Genomic DNA, 16,001 nt, shown 5'->3' on the forward strand with positions numbered 1-16,001 from the left:
CCCTCTTTCAGCTGAGCTCTCCAAGGAAAAGTGGTTTCAGTTCTAGTCCAATTGAGCCATTATTAACAAATAATTGTAGAGCACTTAGATGGCCCTTGGTAATGGGAAATGAAATGACTATTAAAAAGATCTATGATATTTATGTAGAAATAGTTTCCCGTATGTAAACTTACCAATAGCAGGGATTCCAATTATGGAGATGCATGACATACTGATAGAAGAATTAGGACCAATACTAAGTAAGGCTCCTAAGAAATCAAAAAAAGGAATTTGAGGTAGCCACATTAGAGAACCCATGGTATAATAAAGAATGCCGTGATGCAAAAAAAGATTTGATCCAGGCAACAAAGGTCAAAGATATAGCAACCCTAAGGGAAAAAAGGATCTGTTACAAGAGGCTACTAATCCAGGCTAGAAAGAACTGGGAAGATAACATTTGGACTGAGCTGATTATTGCAGGCAAAACAAATGATCAATCAACCTTTTGGCGTTTGATATCGAAGGGTAATAAAAAGGGGAAATGTAATAAGGACCTTTTCTTAGATGCAAATACCTGGGTAACCCATTTTTCACAACTTTATTCATCCTCTAACGATGATACTGATTATAATCAAGAAGACTATGAAATTTGTCCAAATAGTGCCCCATTATGTTCCAGTATGAAGGAAATAGTAGCAATAGATGCAATAAAAGTAGGGAAGGCCCCTGGACCAGACAAGATACCAGGTGACCTATGGAGGCATGAAAAAGAGGTTTGGGCTCCTTATATTAATCTTTTATGTAATTCAGTTGCAGCAGGTGCACCGATTCCTGAAACGTGGAAGGGGGCAGAGATTGCAACTATTTTTAAAAAGGGTAACTGCCATGACCCGTAGCATTATCGACCGATTAGTTTAATTGAGGAATGGTAACCTGGATTTCCTACCCCCAGCAAGCAGAACCGTGGTTCAGCTCTGGAGGTACACAGTTAAGACATATGGGGTGGCGGGACCGTCTGACACATGCAACTCCGTTGTGGCAAGACACTTATCTATGTCCGTCGCGGCCCTATCAGTATTCCGTAAGTGGGATCTGCTGGGTATCTCTACAGTAGGAGATGTCCTACAGGGCACCACCTTAAAATCGTTCCAACAACTACAGGCAGATTTCTAGCTCCACAAGACGCAATTATATAAATACCTCCAGCTGAGACATGCACTTGCTCCCTTAATTCATTCACTAGATACTTTGCCTGAATTCCATCCCCTAGAAGGCCGCTTACTAATGGGGGTGAGGGGGTGGATCTGGGAGCCCATAAGATCTGCCAGATTTACCAGACACTGACCACCATGCCCGTACAACGTCACACAAGACTATGGCATGGTTCGAGGACTTACCTGACTTGACCGATGATGACTGGGCCAAAGCCATGGCATGCCCCCAGGGTGCCGCAGTGTCTGCACATTACCACCTCACCCAATTCAAGTATATGCATCGCATATACTTCACACAATCCCACCTAAGGAAAATGGGTGCCATCAAGTCCCCCATGTGTCTTAGATGTGAGAGGTAGGAGGGGACATTCCTGCACACAGTCAGGAGCTATAGCAGATTACAGACATTCTGGCATAAGATTGCATCCTGCCTGGGCAGGGTCCTATCACGGGATGTCCCGCTTGACCCGAGATGGTTCCTGATCCACAGTACCGATGGGATTGGTGGGAATTGATATAAGCAACAGCTGCTATTCTTAGGTCTCACTTTCACCAAAAGAGATATCGCCCAGTTGTGGAAGGGAACGTCCTCTCCAATACATAGGTGGAAGAAGGCACTGGATGGGTGTATGCGAACAAAGATTGCGGTCTTCCAGGCCAAGGGATGGCCTCAGAATCATAGGAAGATATGGTCCCGCTGGACAACTTACTGTGTGGAAATAACCTTTAGATCGCATGCTTTACATCGCTTGCCATTACAATGCAGTTGTTACAATGACCGCGTTGTTACAACTTGAATCATTACATCACAAGTCGTTACAATGACTTGCTGTAGGGGCAGGGAAGGTGTTTGATTCTAAATCCAACACCTTCCCTGCTGTTGCAAAAACACTGGACTATGAATAGTAAATTATACTATTCCTAAATCCAGCGCGCCCCCTACAGCAAGTCATTGAAATGACGAGATGTAATAGGTTACGCTGTAATGGCATGCGATGTAAAGCATGCATACTAAACATATATATTCCTTACCGGGGCATAGACCTACCCCCCTACCATCTATAGACCCCATATAAAACCCCCTTCATTCCAACAATGGTCCATCAAGCAGCCTAAACAATGTAATGCTACCATCCGAGATTGCATACGCCTACATCTCCTGAGCTCCGTGGGGTATGGGACTACCTGTGCCATGTTCTTGTTGTTTTACATGCGGGTCCCGCAGGTGTTACAGTTCCATGTATTTGTCAGTACTCCGGATATATTATTTTCTCAGAATGTACACAGTGGGTCGTGGACCATTAAAATGTAATAAAATATATTTTACCCCCAATAAAAAAAAAATATAAAAAAAGAGAGGATTGTGGAAACAAGCAGCAAATCAGAAGGTTAGGAAAAACTGGAGAGAAAGACGATTGGACGTCAATGGGGTCTGTCCTTGTATTTCTGTGGCAAGTGCACAGCCACAAGATGAAGAGGAAGGTGCAAAACCACTGCTAGAGGACATAATGGGTTGGATGAGGAGCCCACCGATGGCTATACTTCCAAATAAAAATCATGTGCATGGAGACTTCTGCCTAGGCACTAAACCCATGCTGCTAACTACAGCAGAAGAGACCGAACTGTACCCTGGTGCGGCAATCCGTAAATGAGGAGCTAACAAAAATAGACCTTGATATTTCAAAACTTCTTGCAATTGCCTACAATATTAAGAAAGGAAGTGGCATATGCTGCCAGCAAACTGACCGAAAATCGTGACCAACTACTGAAAACAGAAAGGCATGACGCAGCCACTATTAATTAACCCTGAGTGGCAACAGTAGTTTGGACCACAAACTGGGCTGTGAAGGACTACACACATTTATTTGGGACATTTGCACATACGCAAACTATACAGTACACAATACAGCAATGATAGAAGAAACATGTAATAAACACACAAAACAACCAGAGCCCTGGAGAGATAGTATCACGCAGACGGGCTCCAGGGCCCCAACCCCGCGACACTCCCCAGCAACATAGAGAAAGATGTTTTTAAAGTGGAGAGTGGAGGATTGCCTAATTGCTCTGCAATAACCATGGACCAGGCCAGTCCATATGTAGAAGGGTCAATATTGGACAAGACTATTTCCTTCTTGGTTGACACCGGTGCTACAAGATCAATGCTGAAGGCATCAAAGATGCCAGATTCAAAACTTTTGGGAACAGGACAATCTGTGGACGAGTACTTGACAAGAGACACGGACTACTAAAGAGCCACCACGTGCACACTATACACTTCAGGAACTAGTCCGGGGTAAGCAAGGTCAGAAGTAATGTAGGGAATACCCCTGTGCACAGTGTACATTTCATGACATCCTGAGAGGCAAGTGGGATGAGTTTGGAAGGTTAACTTCCCCAGGAATACCAAAGCTGAATATTTATGTAGGTAATAGCAACTATGCACATTATGCCAACTTGGAAAGGATAAAAGTGGTCCCTTACAACTGTAACCAGAGTTAGTGGGTGCAAGGGGATGTTCTTTGTATGTGGTAGATCAGCATACTTTTACCTGCTAGCCATATGGCATGGCAGCTGCTACATCTCCTTCAAACCGACAAACTCAACTTCCAGAAAGGAATGCAGGAGGTCGCAGTCTGGATGACCAACAGCTGCCTTAAGCTCCACATCGAAAAGACAGAAGTCCTTGTTCTCTGTTCTACCCCTTCAGCATGGGACAACACCTGGTGGCAGACAGCCCTCTGAAATCCGCCAACCCCCTCGAACACGCAAAAATCCTCGGCATCGTACTCGACTCATCCCTCACCATGAACCGACAGATCAATGCCATCACGCCGTCACCTGCAGCTGCTTCAACACCATCTGCATCCTCTGCAAAACATTCAAATGGAACCCCCCCAGAGTCAAGGAAGACAGTCACCCACCCACACACTCATACACTTTACGCCGGCATAAACTAGTCCCTACTCCGAAAACTCCAGTACAGAATGCTGCCGCCGCCCGACTTGTCCTCAGGAAGTAACAGGGGAACCCTACTCATGATGGAACCAGGGTAATGTTTATATATAAGAAAACAATGGTTCCTGTGGATAAATAGAACTAATATTTGAAATACTTATGCACATTCGCAATAAAAAGGACCATCTAATGTCAGAGGGCAAGAAAAACCTTCTACACAGTTTGCTCAGTATAACATATTTTATGAAAAAATAAATAAATAAATACACAATAGGTACACTTCTTACAGTCAAAAGTAGTACTGTTTGTGCATTGTGTCCCCAAGTGAAGAAATGGAACCAATAAGTGAATATACAAAGTGAATTATTATGTACACGGTTTCCATCAGTTGTGAAAAACGACCATTCTTATACAGTATTTTGTACAGCTTCAGTACACAATGATACGTGCTGGGTAATGGTCTTGTTCTTTTTAACTTGTCGACGGCGTTTCGACCCTTCTATCAATGGGGGGTCTCCTCAGGACTAACGATGTAGGGACATCAAAAACAAAATAAGGAAAGCATAAGGCCCATATACCGGCACAAATGCAGGACTTGTCCTTGGCACCCCCTCTCCCCCCGACATGAACACATCAGCCAACACCTCTGTGGAGAAAAGAGTCACCTTCAAAATCCTCACCCACGCCTACAAATGTCTACACGACACCGGACCCAAATACCTCAACGACAGAATCTACTTCCACGCACCTAAAAGAAACCTCCATTGCGGCCAAAACCTGGAACGAGCTCCCGGCAGACAACAGACTCGCACCCTCCCTGAACATCTTCAGGATGGCCCTCAAGACCTGGCTCTTCGGCTAACAGATCTGCAAGCCCCTCCCTCCTTCAGCACCTTGAGTCCCTCATGGGTGAGTAGCACGCTCAACAACCCCCTGATTGATTGATCTCCGTAACTATGAGAAAATGAACAAAATGTATATGAAAAAGACAAATTATAAATTCTGGGAAACGATTAGGAAAAATAAGATGCATCATTAAATATCAGAGGGCAGGATGTGAACTCCATTTTTTCTTCTTGTCCATTTATGTGACACTTGAAGGTTACAGGATTTCAATAAGCCCAGTAGAATGTGCAAAGCAAACTGCTGGACCCTTGGGGAACTAATGTACTTTGCCAATGTAAATATGTTGTAACACAATGCAAGGTTTTGCTCAAAGACATCACCCATGACTTGTTAAATTGCATGCTAGCCCAACAAGGCACCATTAGAATGGCAAATATGAATGAGACAAAGCATCTACCTCTGATTGGCATACTGCATTGCTTAGGGTCAGAAAAACCCTACTGTCCCAATCACTGAACACGTGGGGATGACTAGCACCACCACATTGTTTCATGCAGGTGGTTCACAGGCCTAGCTTCTGATGGGCCCTGTATCTAATAAATGTGCAACTTGTGCAGTCTGATAAGGGACATGATGTACTGGTCCATAGTTGCCAAGAAATTCTCTTCTACTATTGATTTTAGTGGGCATTTGTACTGAAACATTTTTTGTGGTTTGCAGGAGTAACAGACTGTGCTGAACTTCTGCAATTTGAACACAGTTTCCATGCCATTTGTTCCCATGTTCACGTTGATAAATATTTGTCTTCATATGTACTGATGGAGTCTTCATATTTTTTTATGTAGGACCCTACATTACTACACATTTTAATATGTATTCTTCTGTAGATAACTGAGGAGAACTCCATTTAGGATGTTTTCTCCATTGACACCTTGGCCACTGATGTACAGTGGAATTGGAATAAACAAAGAACATTCACACTGTTTACTCTTGTGGAGAACTCCACGTTCTATTTTATCTTTAACTTCAATGTACATTTCTATTTGTTCATTAGTCAGTTGTTTTACTAACTGTTCAAAATACAGTTTCCTCTTGCTTGTTGCATTGCATTCTCTACCTCATTCATAGCTATAGCACCTTCATTTTGAATTATTGGATCTCCGAGAGGCTCTTGAATCTTTGGCGCAGAACGTTAGCTGCTTTGCGAACTCTCCCTGGCTATCTCAACAACAATGGTTTCTTCCTGTTCAATTTAATCTTTCAACGTTTGCAAGTAGGTTGGAAAGACTGAACATTCAATACTGTCTTTCACAGCACTGAAAGATTCTTCATAACAGTCATAGTGTTGAAGTAAATCGGAGTCAGCACGCATTGGCTTGAACAACTGCAAGAGTGCCAGACTTTAATACTCTAGCTCGACTGATTGCAAGGCCTAGGCTTACCCATACAATTCCTCTTGACTTTGAGCACAAACTAGTCAAGCTCAACCGATCTGAGCACTCATAGGATCCGATTTCTCTGTGGGAAAGCATTTTCAAACTGAAACAGTCAAATTTCATTGTAAAACTCTTTTCAGCAGAAATCTCCTCCCACATCTTTCATCTCGGTCTTCTTTGATTTTGTTATATATGAAGTCACGTAGCAAGCAACAGCAATATCTGTATTCTACATCTTCAGAATTACAGGGTTGTACTCATTGATATACTAGCAAGCTTCTGTTCTTCTCAGGTTGTAAGTCTTTTATGGTGTTTTTTTGGTCAGTGTATGTCTAATCGCAGGCAAAAAGCTGTTCATTCTTCCTTCAGAGATTACAGGTCGTGGAAATCCAAAACAACATCTTGTGTAAAATTCTCCTTGGCATCTGTATTTTCAATGACAGTACTTCCCACATCTATGGGTTTTAAACCGTAGAACTTGCTGTTTCAAGCCCTTGTCAACATTGTGTTTTGAAATGTCCCATTCTGCTCTATAAAAGACAAGACAGACGTATCAGTGTATATTCCAAATTTTGGGAAAACTTTTACCCATAATTGCATTTGAATATGTAGAGCATATCTAGCTTGGTACTCTTTATTCCAAAAGAAATAGCTTATTTTCCCAAGGGGAGGATTAGCTTTGTTGCAGACGAAAAGCATCATGGCTTGAAAACTGTGGTTAAAATATCTGCAAACGTTTGCAGGGTCCATCTAGCAGAGTTCTCCTGGTGTCTTTAGATTGATTTATTTTATGTTTGAGTTTGCTTCTCGTACAATTCAAGCATGTCATCCCATGCGTATTCAGCACAATTGAGAGTTAGAAACCAGGTAGGTGCTCCTAGGTTTCTCAGCACGCATTTCAGCTCACTATGAAGATATCAAAACTGGTTTGTACCATGTTGACACGCCATCAAATCAATCAAGTTGTGTTCCAGGTTGTCATCTTTTCCTTGAACTTTCTCAACAAATTCCCTTGCTGAAAGATTTGTAGATACACTTCGGTCTTTAGAATGTGGTTTACTGCATAAGATAGTCCTGGCAAATTGCTCTCAAATAAATGAAATATGTAGGGAATAGGCTAGAGAAATCAAGGGTCCTTTAAAAATAATGTTGATCTGTACTCGGCTGCTGGCATTTGTACAGACCACTCTATCAAATGCTTTTGATCAGGATCGATCCACCTTTTCAATCTAACCTCTTGATGGTAATGCTTCATCCTCCATATGTGTAATCTTGAAGAATATGTACCTTTTTATAGTAAATGTTATTTTGTACCAGATACAATGTTGCTTTTTTATTTTCCTAAGATCAACTAACTTTTGCCATTTTTTTTATTCTTGGTAAGGACACCATTGACTAGAAAAATAAGTGGCTCTTCAAAATCTCTGTACCCCTATAGTTTCAATATTCTGCTTGAAATCTAGGGGCAAGCACACAATTCTACCTTTAAGACCTTTCTGGAGCTCAGTAGGAGGTAACTTCTCGGTCTTTGGCCCCATGCGGACTATAGCTTGGAATGGATGCATACATTATATAAGAATTGATTCATAAACATTTAATTCTTGAAGTTCTTGTAGAATTGAAACTGGTTCTAACTTATTATGCAATGCTCTAGCTTGCATTTTATTATCCTCTAAAGTATTGTAACAGTACTTACATATAATTTATCGTGTGGAGCATTCAGACTGTTCCTCTATACATAGATAAGCTGCAAATTCTCGCCACTTATCTTCTGTTTTTTTTCCACTTATCCACTTGTTGACTTTGTTTTCGAAGACACAATACAACAACATGTTTGACTTTTATAGGAAGTATGTCTACAACATATACAAACTCAGTTTGGTTTCTCTAAACACACAGTGTTAAACTTTCAAATCTATTCTTGAAAGTCAACAGTAATACCTGCTGTTCACTACACCGGCATATACCAAGTCTTCTTTTTCCCTACACTCAGCTTCAGGACCAAATAAACAAAACTGGACATCATCACAAACCTTTTCTACCGCGGCCATTGTACCATGCAAAAGAACTCTTCTCATTTCTCCTAAACATAGGGCAGGAGTTTTGCCATAGTAAATCCTCCTAACTAGTTTTCACACTTAACATTCTAAACTGATAAAGGTGGTTCTGCAGACTTTCTTCGATAGACATGCTAGTGAATGTCCCAGTAAATTAGTAGGCCTGGGCAGAGTTCCGCTAGTTCCTCTACATTTATAGCTACCATAACCTCTTTTGGACTAGGAGCAACATCTTTCATCTAATAAATTCATCCAGATTCTTCAACTGCATGCACTAATGTGTTCTCTTGGAAGCAGCTTTCTTCACTAAAGAAAAAAAAAAAGAAAAAAAAAACAGTACTACAATTATGTCTCTATTCCAGTATCCTCATTCTGTTTAGAATCAAAATAGCTGCCTCTTGAGATCAAAGGCCTTATCAACTATATCCTCAACCCATTCCTTTTGTCTGACTGTTTCTCTTCTTCTTTTACACTTCTTCATAGTTTGTATCAGATTCTGAATTACTCTACTGCAGAACATTCTAACTCTGATTTCCTTAGACTGCCTCTGTCTTCTGGTTGAAACGCTCAGCTTTTGTGTACGATTTTTTTACTCTTCATATCATGTACTTTTCTCCCTTTAGTTGATCCCAAACTTTGTTTTTTATTTACTTGATTTCGATGACTTTCAAGCTGTCCATATACTATTTTAAGAAATGTATTTGTTCTCTTACCAGCAGCTCTTCGCTTCACCACTTTCTCTTAATTATGCCCCGGTTTCTTTCTTCTGAGTTTTTTATGGCATTCTAACTGCCTGTACTTAATTACAAATTGATGCCTGAAAAAAAAAATCTCAGAAGTGCCTTATGTATACTAAAACATTGGTTTAAGACTTGATGAATGGCTTTTACATGCTAAGTTGAGCTGACAGTGAGAGAGCAGGGACATGCTCTGCACTAGCAGGCCTCACCCATGTATAAAAGACTATTTATCTGAATGGATGACTAGGTTGTATCTGTACTTAGCTACATATGTGAGTGAGTATAAGGTTCCACCTGTACCCGTGCCATGAGATGTTTAAGTCAGTGTGCCGGTATATGACTCTTCTAGTAACTCTATGGCTCTTTAAATGCATATATAAGTGGCTGAACAAATACCTCAGTGCCTGTGTCAGGGAATAGAGGGGTTTGTATGTGTGTCTCCAAATGCCTTTGATACTGTTGCATACATAAGTAGTTTGAGTATGTGAGTGACTGTATAAGACCCTCTGTCACTGTCTCACTGTGTAAGAGAGGCTCTACGCTTTGGAAACATGCCAGTCAGTTGCATTATGGGTGGTTTACTTTATGTAGTGCTTGTCATAGGGTTCGATAGCAATCAGTTATATGTAATTACTGCCGCATACATAAATACTCTATAGGTATGTCAGGGAAACTACATAGCTATAACTGACACAGTAGATGAGTATTAAGTGTTTACGGTATACCTATAAAACTTTGTACTGTATATAGAACACTGCATATTTAACTATGCCTATCACTCTCATACTGCACATGTGACTCAGTATTTGTTAAAAGGGCATGTCTTATCATCTAAGCACATAAAAACGTGCCCTATAATGTATTACCACCTACCCTAAATGGTATGTAATACATAGCTGCCACGTTTCACAGGTGAATGCGTTATGTATGGTTTAAGTGCAAGTTTTTTCTTTTAAATTCGGAGACATGTAGTCCTCTTCTAAAATTGAATAAATAAAACTACAATTCCCAGAGTTCAAAGAACAACATTCTTTGTGAGCAGCTCATCATGTATGGACCTCTAAAACTTTGCAGAGCTTCTAATACATTGTAGAGTATAAATATAATCCTTAGCAAGCATTTTGTTTTGGCAATTTGCGCATGCATTAAAACAGCACATTCCCAATATACAGTTCCAGGGCAACACATTATGAACTAACTTCTCACTCAGCCACATACTCACAAAGGGTCTTACCTCTAAATACATACATATAAACACTCACACTTCCACTCATAGATCATCTCATAACGTTTCAATACTTTTCTATATATTTCATGCTCAGTTTTATCAACCTCACATACTTTTCAATTTTGTTTCTCAAAAGTCAATGCAATTCACATAGTTGAAAATTGAGTTTGTTGGTAAAAGACTGTTTTTGCTGATATTAGATAGATTCAATACTCTTAGAAAATGTGAAAACTAAGCATAAGAATGACACACCACTCTCATATAAAGCAACAATTAATGGCAACCTTGTTAACTTTGAACTCTGATACTGGGGTAGGCAGCAAATAAAAACATTTCATACTGAACGGTTAGCTGGTGTTAAACCTTTCATGCACTTTTATAAAGAAACCCAATAAGGTAGGGTATTTGTGCATATTTGCGACTTATTCATGATTGTTGCAACAAATTCTCAAAAAATTACATGAGTCGAAAAACATTTAGTTTGCTGGTTTTATGGCTTTGAAACTACAGTACACTTTATTAGCAATTCCTCACTACGAAATCAAACCCTTATTATACACCAATGAGTCTAAACAGCTCTGATTTGTCAAAACAGACAACTCTTTAGAACCTCTTCCCTAATATGCTCCTAGCACAGTATCCATAACAACCCACTAGAACCAGTAGGTCACAAGTTCACAGCACATTCTAGAAGGACCATACAAGTTACAAAATCACCTGCAGGAGGCGTGGTTGACTATTCAGAATAAAAAGCATATCCATAGGTACTTTTTTTACCAGAGCCAATAAGAGATCCGCTTATACTCTAAGGATACTACCTAATTTTACTAACCTGCACATTTACAGCAACTAATCAAATTTCTCTTTTTTTTTTAATCATCACCTGACATCCATTTTAACTGCCTTTCATTTCAAAAACTGTCTCATTCAGCTCATGCCTTCTGTCTGCTACTGATGCTTTATTTCAAAATGGTTAAAGTGTGGATTGTGGGCCACAGCCGTGTTCTTTTTGGGCCAGAGAGTCTGCTAGAAAGAGTGGTATTGACATTAACTTGGGTTTAGTAATGTGGACATGACTTGGATTGGCCAGAGATGGTTTAAGTGACATCAATTTCTGCATTTGGTTAAATGCATTGTGGATTGCCAACACCCTGACCTCATGGTTGCATACTGTGGTGGCAAGGACCTAGGTACACTTACTGGGGCAGGACTGGAAATCCTAATAATGAATACCTTTGCCTAAGTAACTACACTTTTCCCTCACACTGTTTTGGTGTACTCCAACATTGGGCTGGACTGTTCCCATGAGGCACAGGGTCAAGACTGATTTGCATATGGCTGGGTTCAAATTGGAATGGCATGGTGAGCAACAAAACGATGGATTTAGGCCCAAATCTCTGTACTGGGGTGAATGTATGACATTGTTCTGCATTCTGTCCATCAACTGTTTTTGCACGTACTCTAACATATGTCAAAGGCAGAAATGGAAGTGGTCAAATCAAATCTGTTCACAGATAGATAAAGCCAGGAAACATTTTAATAAAACGGTTTCTGCATTCCTCAGTGTAGAAAGCTGGCTCGCTACATAGTGCACAAAAGTGTAGTACACTGTGCAGGGTCCAGTGAAACACACTATTTGTGGTAGTGTAGGGGAGCAGTTAGGCTTATCAGAGGGTAGTGCTGAGCATGTGTTGTATACATAGACAATAAATGAGACACACCCTCAAAGAATAAATCAAGACCAATTTGCAAAAATAACACTCATTTTATATAATTTTTCAGATAAAAACTTTCTTCACAGGTTAAGTACTTATTCAGTTATGAATTTTCAAAGTTCGGAAAATAACAGTTGTGCGCAATTTCAAACAGTGCATTCCTTCGGGAGAAACCACATAAATGTATCGAAAATCATGTAGGCGGTCTTCGGGGTTCACCTTCTGGTTTTAGGTTAGTAGAAAGCCCAGGTCCAATGTTTAACCAGTAGATCGTTGGGAGCGCCCCAGATTCAGCTAGGAGCAAAGTGCTGTTGTTGGTAGCAGGTGAAACAAAGAAGGGGAGCCACCTCAAAACAGGCTGCACAAGGGGACTTACAGGTAAGTCCTAGGGGGTCCCAAATGTGATATCGGGTAACAAGAGCCTCAGGAGCATGGGAGCACAGCCGGTTCATTAGTACCCAGGCTGGGCAGGCTGGATGCAGAGCAAGTTGGTCAGCCAGGCTCGGTGAATGAAGGCAGTCTTTGCAGTCAGGGGGAAGGCAGGTTGCAGGGATAATTTCAGGACAGCTGGGCCATTAACAGAGTGGGTCTCACGAGTGTTGATGTACCTCGACGGGTGCTTGCTTCTTGAGCAGTTGCAACCTGGATTGGACTTTTTGTCTTGGTGTGGGCAGCAGGAGCTCTGGTACCCCCAGGTACTTGTATGGCACAGGTCTGGTAGGTCCTGGTGTCTTCAAACTCAGTAGGGAGACAGATCTGACCCTCTGGAGCTGGTGTTTCTCTTGTAGTTAGGTTGCTGCATTGGTGTCGCCATGGAGCGGCAAGCCGCAAGGCATATTCTTTCAGCATCAGTGCCTGCGATCTGTAGGGGAGTAGTTCCTCTACTTCAAGGAGTTCTTCGGTGATTGGCGAAGGTCTGGAGGGCCTCTAGGGTTCTTAGATGCCTCACAGTAGTAGGACAACTCTAAGGTGCCCTCTGGGTTTATCAAGTAATACATCCAACACTGTCAGTGAGGTTTTATGAAGACAAGATGTGTGGTACAGAACATCTGTGGGTATAATGAAGCAATCATGGAGCTGGGGGAACTCATGCTGACAAGTATCCAGCACATGGTCTCTTCATTGCTTCTCTGTGCACTTACAATATCCTGCGCATCATTCTGTGCATGAGCAGAATCCCTGTAACATGGCGCACCTAACATTTGGTCTTATGATTTGAAACGCGTTAGTAGTGCTTATATTAGCCCACGATGCCCTCAATCTTGTTTCCGGACAGCGGGAGTGACGGTTTTAACCTACCTATTGGTTCAATCAAGCTAGTCAATTAAAAAGGTTTTTATTTTTTGAATCCTTGTGCTACTAGAATATAGATTGTTACTCTTCTGTGTCCTTATGGCTGCGGTCGATATTGCAGCGCATAGCAGAGCACCTCTGCGGCGTCATTTGACGCAGTTCGGGGTACCGGAGGATGGGATGGCTGTTATTTTTGTGGTGAGTGCCGATGCATCATAACCCTACAAGTTGTTTTCCTCTTGGGTTACTATGCCGGCGGTGAATGCAGACAACAATACGTTTCACTCCTATACTCCCACACGAGTCCCAGCGAATTATACGCCATATAGGACGCAGGAGATTCGTATTTTGGCTTGGCAGCATCGCATTTGGTTTCATGGCGCCCTTCCCCATATGGTTACACCGGTTCGTTTGGGCCCTTTGTCAATTCTAGGGGCCACTTGGCCGAATTTACACCTCATCCTCGTTATTTGAATGCTACGGTGGATGAGTTACGTGTCCTCCATACAGCCCGGATTACAGTATATCGAGCTTTAGTGCAATACGTTTCACGCAATGTGCAAGTAGGGGCCCCCTTTTGTTGCAGTTGCAGCCAGCTGGCCCGCTCAGGATTGCCATTAGTCCCGTCATGGTTAATTCGGTAATGAGCAAGCGCCCCCAGATTAAGGACGATTTACCTTATTGGCCTGCTGAGAAATTTGACCAACTGGAAGCAGTATTTCCGCACTCTACTCCTGTGGAGAAACACAGGATACTCACCATTAGTTTGCAGAAAGACTTAGTCCCAGAGGTGGCCGATTGTGACAACTGGGGTAAAGTTTTTGCAGCGGTCCACTCGAAGTGCTTCGGCACCCCATCTATGGCCGTGCTCCCCTCCGTAATCAAACGTGTTCAAGATCAACACGGTCCGGGGGCGGCGGTCGAGTTGGGAATGAGGCTGGTCGGTGTGTTCGACATAGTTGCCACTCTCATCCTTGGTAACCTCAAGGGAGATGCGGTTCACTTTCAAGTGGCGAATGGTTTGGCCCTCGTTGACGAACTCGATGGAAACCCCGAGAGTTGCCTAAAGTTATTGCGGAGGCTTATAGAACTATTGGCCGCAGTAGTTTGGGGATTAAGCCTACTATTGTCATTCCAGATGGACACCAGCAAACTAAGGCGAGTTCCTCTTTCAAAGACGATCGTCCAACTTTTCATAAACAGAATTGGAGAACTAAGAAACAAGGAAAGCAGCAACAGAAACAGGGGTCTCGTCCTGCGTCACCGGTACAGGCGACTAGTGAACGCACATATGATTTGCGCGATCGCACTAGTATTAGGTCACCTGACAGATTTCAGGTTACTGAACAATGTTCTCCACAGGAAACATCGGCCTCACAGTCCGGTGGCGGAGAACGTGGCAAAGGTCGGGGTGCCCAACAAGGACGTGAGCAACCCAGTCAGCCTGACGGTAAGAGCAAGCAGGACGAATTTGAACGTCAACGTCCCCCGTTTCAAAAGAAGAAGGTTGCTGCGCTAACAGCGAGGTATGCCACAGATAGGGAGAACGCAGCTTCGGAACCTGACATGGGCACTAACGCTGCTCGACAGCGCAGCGGAGGTTACAGTAGTGCGGCAAGCACTGCGTCCATATCTGGAGGCGACAGCAACTGACACGTTCATTACTGTAGAAACTGCAGATACTAGAGTGGCTCCCCCTGACAGACTATATGACATAGTCCTTTTGATTGAAGGTGACATACAACGTACAATACAAGGGATTTTTTGGGATAATCTGACCTCTACATATGATATTCTATCAGCAGAGGCGGACTGGCCCCCAGCTTTCATTTTGGCTGCTCCTAGAGGGGAGGAGGTAATCCTTCCGTCCTTCGCGCACACAGTGCCAAAGGATCACGCTCAAAGGTTTGCAGAGGAGTGGGCCCAGGTGCTTTCTCCGGCTCTGTACCGTACTCAGGTTGGGTGGGATAAATTGTCACCAAGCCATGAGATTCCTTTACAGTCTATGCCCCAGCCCCAATATCCCATTCGCCGCGAAGCTAGATCTCATGTCTCAGAAATCCTTGAACAATTGGAATATCAAGGTGTTATTGAAACTTGTGTCACCAATGAATAATCCTCTATTCACTGTGACTAAGCCTGATGGGTCGTACCGCATAGTGTTGGATTACCGGCATTTGAGCTCTCATTGTCGGACTTGTGCTGTACAGAATACCAACAGTTCTGCCCTCGTTGATAGTCTCGTGAGAAAAAGGTTTAAGACCACACTTGACATATCCAATGGCTTTTTCAGCCATAATATTTCCTCTATTAGTAGTCAGTGGACAGCGTTTACTTCTGGCGGCAAACAAAAACAGTTTAAGAGATTGGCCATGGGCTATAGAAACAGCCCTGGCGTCTTGGCCGCACGTGTAGTCTCTCTGTTAGAGAGCATTGACCCTGATGCGTACTCTTATGTTGATGATATCTATCTCACAGACGATGAATTGTGGCCGCATCTGTGTCGCGTTGATCGCATCATTGTTATGTTTGCGG

This window comes from Triturus cristatus, chromosome 2_1 (assembly GCF_964204655.1).
Source record: "Triturus cristatus chromosome 2_1, aTriCri1.1, whole genome shotgun sequence".
NCBI classification, from domain to species: domain Eukaryota; kingdom Metazoa; phylum Chordata; class Amphibia; order Caudata; family Salamandridae; genus Triturus; species Triturus cristatus.